Raw genomic sequence first — 18,849 nt, 5'->3', positions numbered from 1 at the left:
AGCAGCAAAAATGCATTTGACGAAGTCAGACTCCCATTAGTGGCTTTTTTGTGGATGAAGAAAGATACATCAGTATATATGATAATTATAAGGATAATGCAATATTTGGCAGTAACTCAGTTATAACGTGCATGAAAACGTTCTATTTGGATTGAAACAGCTTAAAGCTGTACCTTTCACATGGTCTGCACAATCCTATTTTACTTGAAATGAAATATTGAATAAACCAAACAGGAGGCCGGTTTTGTGATATCTAAACGATCTATGTTTGTACACTTGTTTTGTCCTTAATCGTTTCAAACTTGTTTTGACATTATTCGTGTCAAACTTGTTTTGACATTAAACATTTCAAACCTGGATACTCATATAAGAAAGACACGGAACTGTGTATAGAATGTGCACACACATACATACATTTGGTTATTATAAACGCTTTTTCAAGACTGTTTTTGTTATAAAAAAGGTTGAATTTGTAAGTGCTGTGCATAATTGTTTATTTTAATGTGATAAGAGAAAATGATTAATTCAGCATAAAACAGTATAGCATTTCTAATTCAGCCAGTTTTAATTTGGTTAATTACATACATACATAAAAGAGAATGCATACATAGTGTTTCTCTTTTCTCACGCAGTTCTGTTGCTTTAATGTTGGGGGACTCACCCAGTCAAATTATACGGACACCAGGACGACCAACCCTAACACTAACCTCTTAAACCTGCGAGCTTCCGCACCCGAGGTGGACGCTCTAACCACTAAGGTCACCGGAGCTGTCCTTAATAAAAGGAACATAGATAATGATATTAACAACGACACCACCACCACCACCGGCATTAATAATAATAATAATAATAATAATAATAATAATAATAATGATAATAATAATAATAATAATAATAAAATTAATAATATTAAACAATATAAAGTACCAGTTTTGTAATGGTTTGTTAAGTAGTACTAGTATTATTACAAGAGAAAGCACATTCTATTTGTTACGGATTTTTTGCCTCTCCTAGCCTTTTGTATTTTCTACAATACAAATCATTCTTTTCCGTCATAAATTTTTGAAAGGTTTGGAGATATATATAGATGCTCGAACAATTCAGTTTCCTGTTCGTCTTCTTCTTTTCCGATACTTTAGTCATTTTACATATTCAAAGATTTTACAAGTATGAAGGGAGAATATACAAACATACATCAAGCAGTTGCAGCCTTCTCATGTGAAGACACGCATGTTCCATACTTTCCTGACACTAGATATGTATAAACAGATACTTAAACATTCTCTTATGAGATGATATGATGTGTTTTTGCTAATATTCACAAAACGCATGTTATCACAATTGTTTCTACATCAAAATAGTGGAAAGTGCTATTTTTTAAATCATCAGGCACATCATTGAACGATTTAAGAAAACGTTGTAGGGGCATTTCATATTTTACCAATATTTTATCAAGGATGATTTTCCAGAGTCCAGTCTGTTTGGATTCTTTGGCAACCGGGTGATGAATAGCTATCAACAAAACATACGTAGATAATTGGCGTTACACTGACTTGTGGACTAATGAGAATTGAATTAAACGTCCTTTTTGGAATTCGCATTAGTCTGAATAAGATAAACGTTTGCTGTTAATTCTAATTTTCCAATTGCGCGAATTCACCGTGCTACTTATCTTGAAGTATGAATTTCTCTAATTTGTAACATTTTCTTATAGTTAGATTTGCAACCCTCCTTTTTGTCCACTAAACTGTAAAGTAATTTTGAACACATGCGATAACCAGTAAGGGTTTGCTCGGTTACTCTAATACCTATTGTTGTCTGATAATCATTCGTTGCTCTTCTTACGACTTAGTACAATAAAGTATTTGTTTGAATAAAATATGCTGAAACTGACTCGTATTAAACCATTGTCTCCAAGAATAAACTAAGTTGTTAATTTTTCTAAATTCATGTTCAAGCAAGTTCTTACAAAAACACAGATTTACCACGACTCTAATATTATAATTTCTCTCTTTAGGACTATCGTTAAAATGAGCAGGTGTATTAATTGAAACTTGCTTTCAAAATCTATGCATAAAGACCAGTTGTTTATTAATAAATGAATCTCAATATGTAATGCAAAGTTGTTATGGCCATGTACCTTTCTCTCTCTTCCTTTCTTTCCCTCTTTATGTATTCAATTAATTCCAATCATTTGATATTTGTACCAGGAATGAAAAATGCAAATTAGATTGAATCATTTTTGGGTTGAATGGAATAACATTTAATTTCATGGGATCATGTAGCACATGGTCTCTATAATAATAATAATAATAATAATAATAATAATAATAATAATCATAATAATAATGACAATAATAATTTTAATAAAGGATAACACATTTGGTCATGGCTGACCCATCTGCCATGTGGTCCTCAGATCGTTTTCTCTTGTTTAAAAGTAAATATCAACACGAAATATTCTTCCCAATCTTTTTATTCTTATGAAATGATACTTGTATCAATCGACTCAATATTTTTCTCTTTCTCTTTGCGATTAAATACATTTAGCAAAAGATTTATTCTGCAATCAAACACTGGTGTATCTGTTATGCGTTTCTTCCAATGAAGAGTGACAGTACTAAATTATTATTATTATTATTATTATTATTATCATCATCATTATTATTATTATTATTATTATTATTATTATTATTGATGCTGTACAGAGGGTTAACAGGAAGAATGGACGTATGATGGAAGACATAATTTGCAGATGACGTTACCTGCTACAGAACAAACCACAAAGATGATAGGCAGAAAGACACCAAAACTTTAAGAGAAAGGAATTGAAGTAGGATTGAAAATAAGCGACAAGAAGACAAAGATGATTTTTTAAAAAAAACTGAGGATGAAAGATCAATAATGATCCATGAAACATCACAACCAATGAAGCTGCAATGTGCAGAAGCATTGGCAAACTGGGATCATGAATGTCGCGAACTAGAGGTACACTCATCGAAATCAAGGAAAGTAGTGGTAAAGCAAGGCTAGCCATCATTAAATTACAAAAGATATGGTGACACTAAAGTTATAATAAAAGGACCAAAATGAAGAAAAACAACAGCAACATCAAAATCAGCACTGATGTACGGATGCGAGAATTATTACCCTTCGAAGAAAGAAGAAAACCTCTTAAAGGGGCTTCCACAGCGGATATTAGAGAAAATTTTTCAGTGTGTGCTAGTGGTGGATATGGATAGGCCATGTATTGAGACGACCAGTGTAGCGACTAAGGACAAATGCGATGATAAGGAAACCATATGAAAGAAGTAAACATGGAAGACTTGCCAGAAACTGGCTAAGAGATGAAAGAAATGGACAGGAGCATATGGGAATAGATCTTAAACAAAACCATTGACAAAGGAAAGTGGAAGAAGAAAGTATTAGCCTCATTTTCCATAGTCAGGAAGTGCCATAAATGTTATTATTATTATTATTATTATTATTATTAACGGTGGCGATGTTGCTAAGGATTAGTCACTTGCTAAATTTTCTTGATTTACTTGTTTTGTTGCTTTTCTTTATTATTATTGTTATTGTTATTATTATTATTATTATTATTATTAATTTATGTTGTTCCTTTTCTTTTCTTTTTTTCTTCTTTTTTTCTTATTATTGTTCTTGTTGTTGTTATTGTTAGGGGCTGCCTGCAACTGCAGAAGAGTTATATGAAATTAATGTCTTGGAAATAGTAATGAACATCTATAAATTCATTTGTTTGAAAGCTGATTTACTAGAGCCAAAAGTTGTCTTCCTACTTAATCGCCAGTCTGTTCAATGACAGACCTGTAGATTCCAGGTCCTACTTCGGTGGCATTTAAACCAGAGAAAGATACCATTCCAATCTTATAGTAGCCAGATAATTTAATCTTTCCTTTAAATTCCTTACTAAGGTTTCCGGGATTTGTTAAGAGGCACAGAAATATCCTTCTCTTCCTAGGGTTGAAGACATCTAGCTACTGGCAAGCTTTCTCACATATGCGGGCATGTGAGAAAGCTTGCCAGTAGCTTTTCGTGGGTCGGCGGTTCCTTCCGGGATTTCCTGGGTTCTTCCTCCACCACTGATACTGGCCGCCATGTATAGCCTATATTGTGTTGAAAAATGGCGTTAAACCCTACAACAACAACAACAACAACCATTATAATCCGACAATCTTCTAGTGCTACTCGGTGGTTCTAACCATTCATCTTAGGTCTCGGATCTCATCATTTTCTCCATATAGGTTTTATGCGTAGCTTCTAAAACACCGATATGTAGTTTAATGTATACGTTATTCTGGTTCAGTTCAATTTTGTATTTTACCTTCTTTTGGATTCGCCAGTCGAATAAAGACGACTTCAATCATACAGAAAAAGAACGACAAATCTCTGTTTACAGTCATTATCATTATTGATTTCTAGCCTCACGCCATGTTGTACAAGAATGCCGACCTGGCGATCTAAATATCCTCATATTGTTCCATATTGTCCACATTTACATTGTATTGGTATTGTCCTTTGACAAACCGGAAACACTTGAATCAGAAATCGTGTATCCCATCTGAATCCACCATACTGGTAATAACTGGTAAACCATGTAAACATCACCATCCCAATTTCATACAGGAAATATTAGTATTAAGTATCATTATTCCGATTTTAAATTTGTGTTTGTGGTGTTTTTTTAAATTATATATTTTTAACATAGATTTTAAGAATATTAGTCATTTAGTAAATCGAAACAACTGCACTTTTACAAACTTTTCCATCATTTAGTTTCCAATGGCATCATGATTAAGGTCGGAGAAGAAAGTAATGAGGCAAAGAAAGTGCAGAAATGACTATAGGGAAGAACCCGAAAAATGATAAGTGGATCTAGGTCAGCCATATAACAACAAAGATGTGACAAACATATGATCTTATTGTATTAACGCAATTACAATGTGTTAGGTTTCCTGGTAACGAGCTAAAGTACTATTCACACATGTATACGTATTTCTTATTATGCGTATGTTTTCATTGGTTTATGTATGTCAGTAAACATAGTGTGTGTTTGTGTGCGTGTCAGTCTGTGCATGCAGATCAACCTGCTTAAACAAAGAAGACAAAAGCCTTATCCACAATCTGCAAATTAATAAATGTAACGTCTCTATCGTAGATGCTGTCTCAATAAAATATCTTTAGGTTTCTGAAGCGTTTAGTAAAGAAAAGTAGCCATGTTATACAACTAGATATGTGGATAGAAGACGGACACATAAATACGATGAAAATGCATTCATTTGTGGAAAGTATTAGATCAGATAAACGATAAGGTATAACAAGTAGATACAGAAGTTATTGGAATTATTGACAAGGTTTGGCTACTCCAGTATGAATCACATTTGAAACCACAGAGGGGAAAATATAAAACAATCATTGAGGAGATGTCTCATCCAGAAAACTAACAAGAATTCTTTAAGTAATGTTTTGCTGTAAACTCTTTATTAGACATGCTTCTCACACAATTACATGAATTGAACAAACTAAAGCTCTTCTTATTGCACCGGAGAAGGGAAATTGGTGTTCTATGTCTTTTTTATGATTGGATCTATGTTTTATACCCCAATCGATTCGGGATAAAATGGAAGATTTAGACAAACGAAAATGACCTTATTTCTTATCGGGTTTTCTGCTTTTCCGTCTGTCTCTTTTGAGCACATCGCTTCATAATAAATTGTATTTCTTTGATTGTTGAGCATCGTTCGGTTGAATTTATCAAATATATTCGGATTTATACCTAGCCGTGGGCGACTGAAGAATCATGTGACGTACTGCTGGTATTATGTATCAATATGCATTACTTACATAGAAAACTTTAGAAATGTATAACTAGTCAATCTTGCATGTGCATTTTTAATCGAACATTATAATCATGTACTCCAAATGAACTTGATTTGATATTGCATTTATATTGTGTCAATGTGTTATTTAACGTCTTTTTAAACTATTACACGCATGACAAAACAAATGCAGTCAGTACATTCCAAATACAGTGTTTAAATTGTGCACTTCATAGGCGTTGAAATGTATGAGATAAAATGGTGTACACTAAAAGGAAATGCGTTCATATGAAAACAGACACACCTACCTACCTACCTACCTACCTACCTACATACATACATACATACATACATACACACATACATACATACATCGGTATAATAAATCTTTAAGTGCTACTGTAAATTACAATAAGTTACCTACCTACCTGCATGTATGCACTCACACACGCACGCACGCACACACAAATATACATACATACATACATACATACATACATACATAAGTATAACAAATCTTTAAGTGCTACTGTAAATTACAATAAGATACCTACCTACATGCATGTATGCACTCACACACGCACGCAGGCATGTACGCACAAACACACATACATACATACATACATACATACATACATACATAGGTATAATAAATCTTTAAGTGCTACTGTAAATTACAATAAGATACCTACCTACATGCATGTATGCACTCACACACGCACGCACGCACGTACGCACAAACACACATACATACATACATGCATGCATGCGTGCATGCATACATACAAACATACATACATATATACATACATACATTCATACATACATACATACATACATGTATACATACATACATACATACATACGTACATACGTACGTACGTACATACATACATACATACATACATACATACACATATATAGATATATACATACATACATAGGTATAATAAATCTTTAAGTGCTACTGTAAATTACAATAAGATACCTACCTACCTGCATATATGCACTAACACACGCACGCACGCACGCACAACACACACACATACATATATACATACATACATACATACATGCATACATACATACATACATACATATATACATAGGTATAATAAATCTTTAAGTGCTACTGTAAATTACAATAAGATACCTACCTACCTGCATGTATGCACTCACACACACACGCACGCACGTACTCACAAACACACATACATGCATACATACATGCATGCATGCATACATACATACATATATACATACATACATGTATACATACATGCATACGTACGTACGTATGTACGTACGTACGTACATACATACATACATACATTCATACATATATACATACATACATACATACATACATACATACATACATACATATATAGATATATACATACATACATAGGTATAATGAATCTTTCTAACATACACTGGCCGAGCCAGAGACTCGAACCTACGCGAACAGAGGTGTGATGGCAGTGATCGCTAAAGCTCGGCCACCCGGGCCCCTAGCTCTTAAGGGAATTGTAACATAAGCAAATGACTTCAACAGTTAACAAATCCACAACTGAGATAGGCAAGGACACAGTAAGTATTAGTCTAACAGCCAATTAATGTCGTGCCAATACTAATTTAAGAATGTGCATTTGGGATTTTGAGGGAAATGAAAGAAACAATATAATGGAGAGTGTCATCTTGCAGTAACGCTGAAAATATGTTGTTCATGATCACGAATAATGATGGAAGTTTACCTATATATTAATCACTTTCACCCCGTGGCAAATGATACAACTGTTGCCATCAGCAATACAACAAGATACATATTAACGACATATCTACCACATCAGAATCTTTAATTCAGGTTATTAAGATATGCATATCTATGGATGAAAAATGTAGGCATGTTGGTTTGATAGACTGTCGCATTTAACCAATATGTGAGTTACGGTATTATTTTATGATTACTGTTATGCTATTTGTATTATTTATTTTTATACTTCTTTTTTATCATCATTATCATCTTTATTTCCTTCCATAGAAGATTGCTTGATATGATATAACAATAAATCATCTTAATACATTCAATAAATAAGCAAAACAAAATAATACAGAATTATTTTTAAATTTCAGAATACAACTTTTTACAGTATATAAATCAACAAAGTGTTCGTCAGCTGCATAAGTTTCAAGTTTCAGTACCTTATTTGCAGAAGATAGCTGCACACTGCATGACAAAGTATGCTTCATTCAGGGCGAATAGCTTGGAGTTTTCTTTGTCGATTACACCTGCTGGTAACCTTTTACCTAGAAGATATTGTAGTTGCAGCATCAAATTACGTAATGTGCAGGCTCAGTGGAAATTTATCAGTAAGGAACTCACAGAATGAGTTTCTGAAATTCGACATATAAGGACAAGCAACACAACAATGAGATATCGAGTCTGTATAAACATTCCAACATCTAATACGCATATCGAGCTGTGTTTGAGGAACAGCAGCCCATAGTTTAACTACATATGTAAATACCTTAGTGTGCTGTCTGTTTTAAGCAATTTGTTAAGTTACCATATTATTTTATGATTAGTGTTATGCTATTTGTAGTACTTATATTTATACTTTTGTTTTTAGTATGGTGTTTTATATTTTAAGAACGTATTTGGCATCATGTCGCTATATATTTTCATGTGGCTAGAATTAGAAATACCTACGTAAATCAGCTGCTGTTTTGTTATCAGTGGGCTCATATTTCCATCTGCGTCGTAGGAACGATTATGACTGGATATCGCTATCATTTCAAATGTGTCCGACTTCTAACGCGTTAATTTGTCTTTTGAAATTCTACAATTTAACAATTACTTTTGAATCCAATGAAATGCAAGAAAAAGGCAAAATATCGAGTTAGAAACTACTATAATAGAAACACCTTCAAGCACTTTAAAAATTAGATTGAACGCAGTAAAAATGATTTAACGTGCTAATATAGATTATGAACATTTTAGTGTCTGACACGTTAGTTAATCGCTTTTATGGAGACTATCGTTTTGTTGTAGTGTTGTATACTCACCCATATCACTTTGATTCAGTATTAAGTAATGAGATTGTTCTCTTGTTTCGTAAACACAAGCTATGTCATTCGTTGATTAATTGGTCGGGAGTGGAAAGTAAACATAGCCCGAAGGTGATTACTTAGTTGTACAAAAAATGTTTTTCGACAGTAAGCTCGTCACGGCTCTTACTAAGTGTTGCTTAGGTAAGAAAACTAATCCCATGTTAAGTCCCTCCGGTACTTAAATTGATGTCACAGTGTCAAAAGTGTATTCCCTTTTGGTCCATAAAACTAGACAAAATATAATATTGGTATTCGTCGTGAAATACATTTTGACAATTATATGGATAAAGTTTAGAATTGTTATAATCTTTATTTGAAGTAAAGTATGCATTTTTCAATAAGCACCAAATGTAGCAAGTTTCATTATATTCCTTCCAGTATTTTAGGAGATTTGGGATTGCACAAACGGTTACATTATTTGCAAACAAAACAATTATTTGAACAGATTAGAATTATAATTAGTTTGATAATAACTGATCCACAAGGAAGGAATTTGAATGAAAATTAAATATTCTGTTCACAGAACGTGATTGGTCTCCAGCGGCGCATGTGCAGTCATGTACAATAGATTATGATCCCAGATTTAAAGCACACACACACTCTCTCTCTCTCTCTCTCTCTCTCTCTGTATTATATACTAAATAATCACATTGGTACCACTTTAAAATACCAATAATAACAATTCAAACAAAATATACAACGTGTACGGATTCAACGTAAATTATATCGGACGAAAGATTTCTCAACGCAGATTTCGATTAATTTATGGTGGTGTTTCTCATAGTTCGATCGACCTGTGCTTCAAGACAGTTGTATAATTTCTTACACTGTTTTATTAGCAAAAAAGCTGAAATAGCATACAGTGTGTTATTCTCTTCTCCCCCACCTCGAAAACGACATAGGATGACATTTTTCTATCATTTTTGTATCCATTGGGATACTTGTATCGTCGTCAAGATTTATGGCTTAGCAAAAAGATCATGTTCTGACGTTAAACATTCGCATGAATGTCGGTGCATTATTGTCGTTTCAGTCAGTAAGAAGAAACGTTAAATTTTCTGACATTTGTTATCCTTTTCTTATTCTTTTTATAAATAAGTTTATCCGATCTGACAAGTTTTTAATGTCTCATTTTGTCTTATCCTTGCTATGGTGTAGAAGAGGAATTAATACTCTGGCAAAAGTGTGAAGCTAATTTATAGAGGTGTCTCAGCCAGCAAAAATGTATTTTCCTGTTTGAATCAGCACATTTTGTTTCTGCTTTCATCAACTCTTGTTTAGCACTCTATGTCTCAGTGAGGACGTTTTGGCGAAACTCCTTTCCTTGTTTTTAAAGCTGCATTTTATAACGCAATCAATCATAGAGCGACGATATTTAACAATATGGGTAGTACTGATATTAGCATCTCTCCTAAACCATGTCCTCGCTCTCGAGTGAATCCTAGGTACACGGGCTACAAAGGTCTAAAGGGAGTGCGTGTTTGATATTTGTTTTCGTAGCGTAAATCATTTCCAGCAATATGAAAATGATTGAATATTAGGCAAGTATATATTCTAGGCTTTTTTGTTTGTTTCGCTGATTTAACTGAGTGGACCCAACGTGTCGCGACAGTACCGTCAATTTAAATGTCGGTATTAAACCAATTCATGGTAATCCAGATATCAATTATAACTTTTTGAATGCATTAGACGGATAATTTACGAAGAATATTTTAGAATACATTCAATTAGATGTATCTACTTGAGTATGTGTTATCCCCGTGATATGATACGTTCATTTCCAAATCCTGATGTTGTCATGATAACACAGCTCCCATTGATAGAATACGCCGTCTTAAAACAGACAGAGCTGATGAGAGACACAGTATGTTGACATATTTAGAATAAATGGTTGCAATTAAGTTGTTGTGCAAAGTATTTTCTTCAGAATGTGTTCTGCTGAAAAATCATTTTTCGTTCAAATGTTTTCATTCATCATCAAATATGGCCATCACTACTAAAATAGAAAAGTGATTAGATGACTTCTCAAAAAACAATCAACAGTTCACTACCTTGAGCAGAGAGCATTCTGACATAAATACCCTGTTAAGGTTGACAATGTCTTTGCATGTGCGACAATGTATCTTGATAGACATATGCCTTATGAATTCCTGTTGTCGTATGTCTGAAAATGTTCATCGATATTTTTGGTTAAAATTCTTTCAGTTTCACCTACAAACAGCTTTATACAGTTCAAACAATACACCTCATAAATCAAACTGTGTGATTCCACATGAACCATGTTTGCTAATTATACAGTTTATATCGGTATTTATGGCTGTAACTTTGTCTGAATCACCTAATGTGATGTATTATCAGTTTATATTTTCAGCGTAACTTTTGTTCATGATTGTAAGCTGTAAACAGATTCTCTCAATAACATTTGATGTCAACACCTGTCTTGTCTACAATTTGACTAGGTTTTTCCGTTGGATTCCTCACATATCCTATTGCAATCTAGGTGAAGTAAATATGTGTCTTTAGACCACTCTGTGGGAATTCACTTTGTAATCAGAGTTTAAAAGTGTAGTGTTGAAACCAGATACAATTCAACCGGAATTGCTTATTTAAAATATTCACTGGAATTACTTATTTAAAATATTCACTGGAATTGCTTATTTAAAATATTCACTGGAATTACTTATTTAAAATATTCACTGGAATTACTTTAGTACTCAGCGATACATTACTCTGGATTTTAAAAACACATTCAAAGATACTATAGAATTCATGAATGCGATATATCACAATATTCAATAATGTTGGAATTCATTCGGGACATTCTAAATGTTTTGACTTGTGATAGGATAGTATAGGAGAATTTGGAATTTAATTCACAATATTGTAAGTATCTCTTGAAGTTTTATTTGCCATTGTAGAGAAATGAAGCTATTATTGATTTTACTTACATTGCTGGCTTAATGTTTCTTTCTGTTATACGATTTAAGATCTAGAGTCGTAATATTAGATAAATACACATCTGACGACCCTTAAGTACACAAGTGTAAAAAAATCCCCAGGTTTGTCGGTGTTTTAAAGTTTGGACTTCTTTTACGTATGTCCCGTTTTCTCTTTGAAAATGCAAGGTATAATAAAACTCAATATTCCGAATGCTTCATAACATTCTTCTGCAAATAATTAAAATTGTGTCTATCATTTTTTAAATGCAGAAACAAAACACCGAAAACAGTTATTTTCTAGGTCTTTTTTCTTATGAATATATCCCTCGTAATGCCTCGGGTTTCATTTCCGTAAGTTCCATGGAATTTATTTCACAATATTGTTTTTGTGTCCCGTTTCTCGTAGTCCTGATAAAAACAACGATTAAGCGTCATCGTGTTTCAAAATTAGGAAGAATTTAGTGTTTTTAACGCATGCCGTGGATGAAAATTATTTTAAATGTAAATTGATGAATGTCAATTTCCTTAAAACATATACTAACATCTAGAGTATCTCCCTTGTTGTTCTGTCTCAGATGGCTCCACTTAAAATCAGCAAACCCAACACACAATTTAGTGCCATTTTCTTTAGGAAATGTTCCTTTCCTTTCTTCTATTCCGCAACATCAACTTGTTCCAGCTTACGTCTCCCTCTGAGCTGCACCTTACTTTTGGAGATTATTGTTATCAGTTAAAATAAAAACATTTATTCCAGACGACAAGCCAGATACAAATAAATATACAGATATATCGATAAATAGGCAGATAGATGCAGATATACAGTAATACCTCGTGCATTCGCGTTTCTGGATTCGCGAATTCACGGATTCGCGAAATTTTCATTGGTATCCTCTACGTACATGTTTTCTTTATTGTATTGAATTGTACCTTCGTTATATGACTTCTGTGACATATGAAGTTTACCTAGTTTACCTTCCTGACAATGACAAAGAAACGTCAGTCATTAAGTTTACAGTCCCATTCGTTACTTGATTTTACCTTACTGTGAGTGCAAAAGAAAACGGCAGCCAATGAATTTGTATAGGGATAATATTAGTACATGTATACATGTACCGTACTGTAAATGCGCTAGTGTGGCAAATACCCATTAGGCGTTACTGTACTCTATTTTTTACGTCAACCATTTATTTCTCTTTTCAAGGGTAATGTATTAAGCTAACTTTTAAATGAAATTAAAGTGCTATGGGAGCATGATTTGGGTCATATTTAGGGTTTAAACCCTAGAAATAAGCATTTATTAGCATTTTTAGTGACTCGTACCAAACATTCGCGATTCCTCCTGATCCGCGACTGGTTCTGGAACCTAACCTCGCGAATGTTCGAGGTATTACTGTATATGAAGAAGTAGGTTAATTGATAGAAATACGGATACCAAAAAAAATATATAGATAGTTTATGTTTAGTTGAGAATGCAAATGAGATAAATTGTTTATACTTATCCATACATGCTAGTATTTAACCATTATGGGACCGTGAACATTATTATGTCATATCGTTGCCCAATATTGTTTTAGCAGCTTGACCAGTAGATAGGTGGATTTAGCCAGACATAACTGGTCGGTTAAAATCTAACTTGAACAAAATGTATATATTAAAAACTCAGTCCATGAGTGTTTGTACCGAGGCCAACCTGTCATTGAGCTGACATTGAAGAAAGGTTTATTTCTTCTCTTCGTGTCTGCTGTGCTATGTATCAAATCAGGTAGGTCGATATATATATATATATATATATATATATATATATATATATATATATATATATATATATATATATATATATATATATATATATATATATATGGGGGGGGTATTTCCACTCCGTTGTTTTCCAGCATCAAAACTAATATATTATCAAAAGATTTTCGAAACAGTAACCATTCAAATCTTTCCAAAAGCATTAAGATTGTAGGCTAGACAAAACCAACGAAAAGACAAAGCTGTCCAGAGCAAATGTGTGGCCTTGTATATAAAAAGACAGATCTGAACCTACCATCGGATAAATGCAGTATGATACCTATAACATATAAGTTAAGACTGACATAACGATAAAGGTGATTTTAAAAAGCAGCTGATTCGCAGATGAATAACACTATATTTTTTATTGCTAAATATGTAACTCAAAATGTTTATATTAATGACTCAGTCCATGAGTGTTTGTACCCAGGCCAGACTGTCCTTGAGCTGACAATGAAGAAATTGCTTAAGGTAAACTAAGCAATTACCTTAGTGGCAATATTCTGTCAGAACTAATGAAATTTGATCATTTTGCAGATTTTTCAGAATAATCTGATTTGCAGTTTGAAACGAAAATGGGCAAATTCATGCCTTTTTATAACATGAGTCATCTTGTGGTACAGATCTTCTTGTCCATGAGAATTTGAACAATATATTTTTTGCGTTCTCGCACGCATATGTTTCAAAATCTAAACGCAAAAAGCTTGGCTTCATCAACATCACTATATTTGTCACTAGTAAATATTTACTCGTATCCAAATGAATACCATTAACTAAGAATTAATTTATTCAGTATACCATTTATGAAACTGCTCATAACAGTGGTTCAAGTGTAAGCAGTAGTATTTATTATAAGTATCGCCACTATCGTCACCAGCATCAACAGCAGCAGATGCATCATTCTGAATAATCGAAGTAACGAATATGATCATCTTTAAAACGAGTACATCTATTGATCGTGATATTATGTATCGAGGTTTAAAGAAATTTGTAATAGGCCCTGTGAGGTTATAGGCGTATTTCTGTTCGTACTCTTGAAGACGTGATCAGTTTATGGCACGGTTCATACCATCATGCCAGTAAACACAAATGATTTGCTCAAATCGATTTTTTTTATAGGAAGAAAAAAATACCATATGTTAGCAAATAAAGTAATGTCAAAATACCTCTGTGTTTTCAAACGTAACGAACTAATTTCACAACGTACGGCTACTAATTGTACGATGAACGGAAACTAAATTAAGGACCTGCGGAGACTCAATTTACGACATACTAAAACTCATTTTACGACGAGTGGAAACTCATTTTACGACATACGGAAACTCAATTTACGACGTATGGCTACTCATTTTACGACGTGCGGAAACTCCTTTTATGCGTACGGTTCAAAGGTATTAGGTTAGCGTCACTCTGCACGATTCTCTAACTGGGCATCCACTTTGCTGTTTTGCTTACTATACGAACGTCGACCATCTCGATGGCCACATATGTTAGTCAAAAATCGACCCAAAGAATTCAAAACACTTTCTAACTTTACTGTGTTTGCTGTTAGGACTTACTAAAACGATACCGACATGTTTCGATTGTAATAGAAGCTAAGCAAAATTATTTGTAAGAATCTCTATACAGATTTTTTTAAAATTTTGCTTTAATTAATAAGACCGCCTTTGCTCCTTCGATCACTTTCGTTGTCAATCGCTTCCATTTATGAGGCAAATAGTTCTCCACTTAAGAAACTCTTCAATTTCGGAGGTAAGTATTTTTGTTATTGTTGCAAAAAGTCCCAAATGCCATAATAACTGAAAGTGAACTGAACTTGTGAAGTCTGAAGTTAGCACGACGTGCTAGACTAATATGTTTTGGACTCAATAGGCCCTTTTTATTCGGACTGAGGTAAATTATACATTCGTTTAATAAACTTTCGTTTTCATTTTGTTATTCCTCTTCCTTCTCCTTATCAGCTTTATATAACTTATGATGGTTTAATTGTGTTGTTATTGACGTCTTTTTTCTCTCAAATATATGATGATTAATTTTCTTCTTCCTTATCTCTTTCTTCTTTATCTTCTTCAGATCATCATCATCGTTATTATTATTATTATTATTATTATTATTATTATTATTATTTCCAAAGTTAATTCGATTATAGGAAAATATTACTACAAACTGGACTTGATTGTCCAAGATGCGAATCTTTTGAAATGTATTTCTTTATACAGTTATTGTTTTCTCGACGAATCGGGAGTTAATTACTTAACCGTTGCCTTAACCTCCTGTTAGCAGCATCCACCGATTCTGAAGTGGTCTGGCTGAACGATGTGACCACCAGTTTTGAGATCGACAAACGGACACTAAATAACCCTGACCTGATGAGCTTACCTTTCACATCAATGGCGGGTCACGTGTTCTCACCTTAAACTTGAAAAGGAATCATGGAATCGAGCCAAACGCTGACTTCTATTTTGTGCGAAAGTTGAAAGACGGTCGATCGCTCCTGGAGAAAACAGTAAATTTGGAAAAGGAGGTAAGCTTTCAGCGGATAAAAAAACGTTTGCTTTCTGCATTGCTGCGTTCTTAAAGGTGCGTCCTTCTGTAATATTATTCACACGGTACTTTTGAAACAATTGTACAATTTATTAAAACAATCCAATGACAGGTACATAAACGTTGGTTTCGTTAACACACATTATTCGAAGTTTGAAACCTCTTACACAATGGATTAAACACATGGGAGAAAACTTTTTGTGTTGGGGGGGGTAAGCGGCGAGGAGAACAAAATGAAAACAGGGAGTAACATTAATAGCTCGTGTTTCTTCCTTTGTAACTGCTCGTAAGTTGCTTGTTTGCGGATATTTTAAATATTTTAAAATTATAAGCACACAACAAGAAATACAGAGATTAAATCATTTAATCATCTGTGTCAACTAAATGAAACACACGTTACGACAGACTTAAACAGGCACCTATAACATTCGTGGTTAATGGGAACCATACTACTGTTGCCTTCTTCAGATAACTGAACGTTAATGGATTGCTGATCGATGAATTTAATATTTTGACGCAGACTTATTAAGGTTCATATAACGCTGATGGTTATGTGGAACCGTACCATTTGTTGCCTTCTTTAGATAACTGAACTTAAACGGATTGTTGATTGCTGAATTCCATATATTTAGCACTAATATTTTGGTATACCCTTCAAGACATACTGTCTATAGTTATACAGAGTCTGTAAAAAGGAAACGATATATATTTGGAGAAAAAAAAAACAATGACACAACATCATTTACTAGATATTAGATTGGTGAGTTTCCGTTTGTTTCATTCATTTCAACTGTACGATATTATCCGCTCGTGTTGTTCTATGCAGAATCGTCGTCGATTTGGTCTAGTCTTCTTGTTTCTCTGCTTGTTTGGCTTCGGCTATTTAAAATTCCCATGAAAGTTTCCACCAAGATGAACTTTATAGGTGGATCCTCTTTTCGTTTGTAAAATTATATTCCATGGTTCTTTGATAAATATCGGTTTATGTTGCCGTTTGTCTTGTTCGCTGTCATTTACTAACAAGGACATTTAGAGATTTAACTTAGAACAATTTCAACATTTTAAGTTGAGTTTTGAAAGCTAATATGAATGCATTTGCTTAAACGAACAAGATATATTTTAATTTTGTTCCAAATATTGTGAATAGAAAGATGTAGCTGAATTCGTCGTGCATTGATATAGCAAACTTGTAAGAAGGCGCGCATTGGTGAGTATGGTTACATCTATGACTTAATTTACTGCAGCGAAACAACTAGTATCATTCTTGTCAATAATGTTCTATCCGCTATTTTCATTCAGGCTTTTACAATCTTGTCAGTTATCAAGCAAGCATCAAAAGCTTGTAAAGGCAATGTATAGTATACATGAAAACAATCCGGCCATGTGTCTATTTCCCTCTGATGTCAACTGGAAATTCAAGTTATCGTGTAGAGTCTTGTTATTTTCATTTACAATAGCTATGTTTGGTTGTATTCTTCGATTTCTCTAGAAATTAGTTTCCTTGTTTATTAAAGCGAGTCCAACTTCATGTTTTGTTTATCACTAAACCAATTCTTACTATTGAAATAAGTTCATTGATGCAGAATGCTATATAGATTTTGCAATTGAAGAAATCGAAAGATCTACGAGTTGTCTTGTCAAAACAACAACAAACCAGTCCTAACACTAACCTGTTAATGCGGAGGGCCTAGCGAGGCAGCTGTCAGTACCATTTTTATAAGTCTTTGGTATGACTCGGTCGGGATTTGTCTGCGTGGGTTCGAATCTCAGATTCAGCCAATGTGGGTTGTGAGAAAGCCTGTAGCTTCTCGTGGGTCGGTGGTTTTTTCCTACGTTTTCCGGGGTTCTTCCTCCGCCATTATTACTGGCCGCCGTGTATAGCCTATCGTGTGCTGATGTACTCACACATGTATATAAATATTCTTTTCAACTTTAAACCAGAACGGAAACATACGAATACGTGACAAAAACTACGATCTTCGACCAGCAGAGAGTGATGTAAATTCAAGAAACTTGTTGGATGCTCCAGGTCTTCTTGGGACACGATACATTCTACGTGACCAAGCAAATATCCAGAGTAATACCATGAGCGAGAAAGGTAACGGCTTGTAATATATTAACTGTATCGAGAAAAGAAAGTGTGAAAAATACATTATTTGTATTTTTTTTGCATAGCCACGAAGATAACATTGATTACTGCAAATGAATGAATCATGACTAAATATACGTCTGATAATCATTTATTTTAGGGTTGTCTGTATGGTCGAAATTTTGTATCTGTTATATATTCAATTATGACAGTATTAATATTGTCCCCATTGTTTCAACAAAAGTGTATGCTACCTTCTGATATCGTACTTTAATAGAACAAAACGAGATTGAGAGAAAATGAGGAAATACCACTGTATTTAAACTGTTGTCTCTCACATAACGTAATTTTCTTTAAATCACTATAAAGTGTCTCTCTCATAACGTACTTTTCTTTAAATCACTATAAAGTGTCTCTCACATAACGTACTTTTCTTTAAATCACTATAAAGTGTCCCTCTCATAACGTACTTTTCTTTAAATCACTATAAAGTGTCTCTCACATAACGTACTTTTCTTTAAATCACTAT

The sequence above is a fragment of the Sinohyriopsis cumingii genome, chromosome 5 (genome assembly GCF_028554795.1).
Source record: "Sinohyriopsis cumingii isolate HCF-2022 chromosome 5, ASM2855479v2, whole genome shotgun sequence".
Taxonomy (NCBI): Eukaryota; Metazoa; Mollusca; class Bivalvia; order Unionida; family Unionidae; genus Sinohyriopsis; species Sinohyriopsis cumingii.
Note: the sequence above shows the minus strand (reverse complement) of the source record.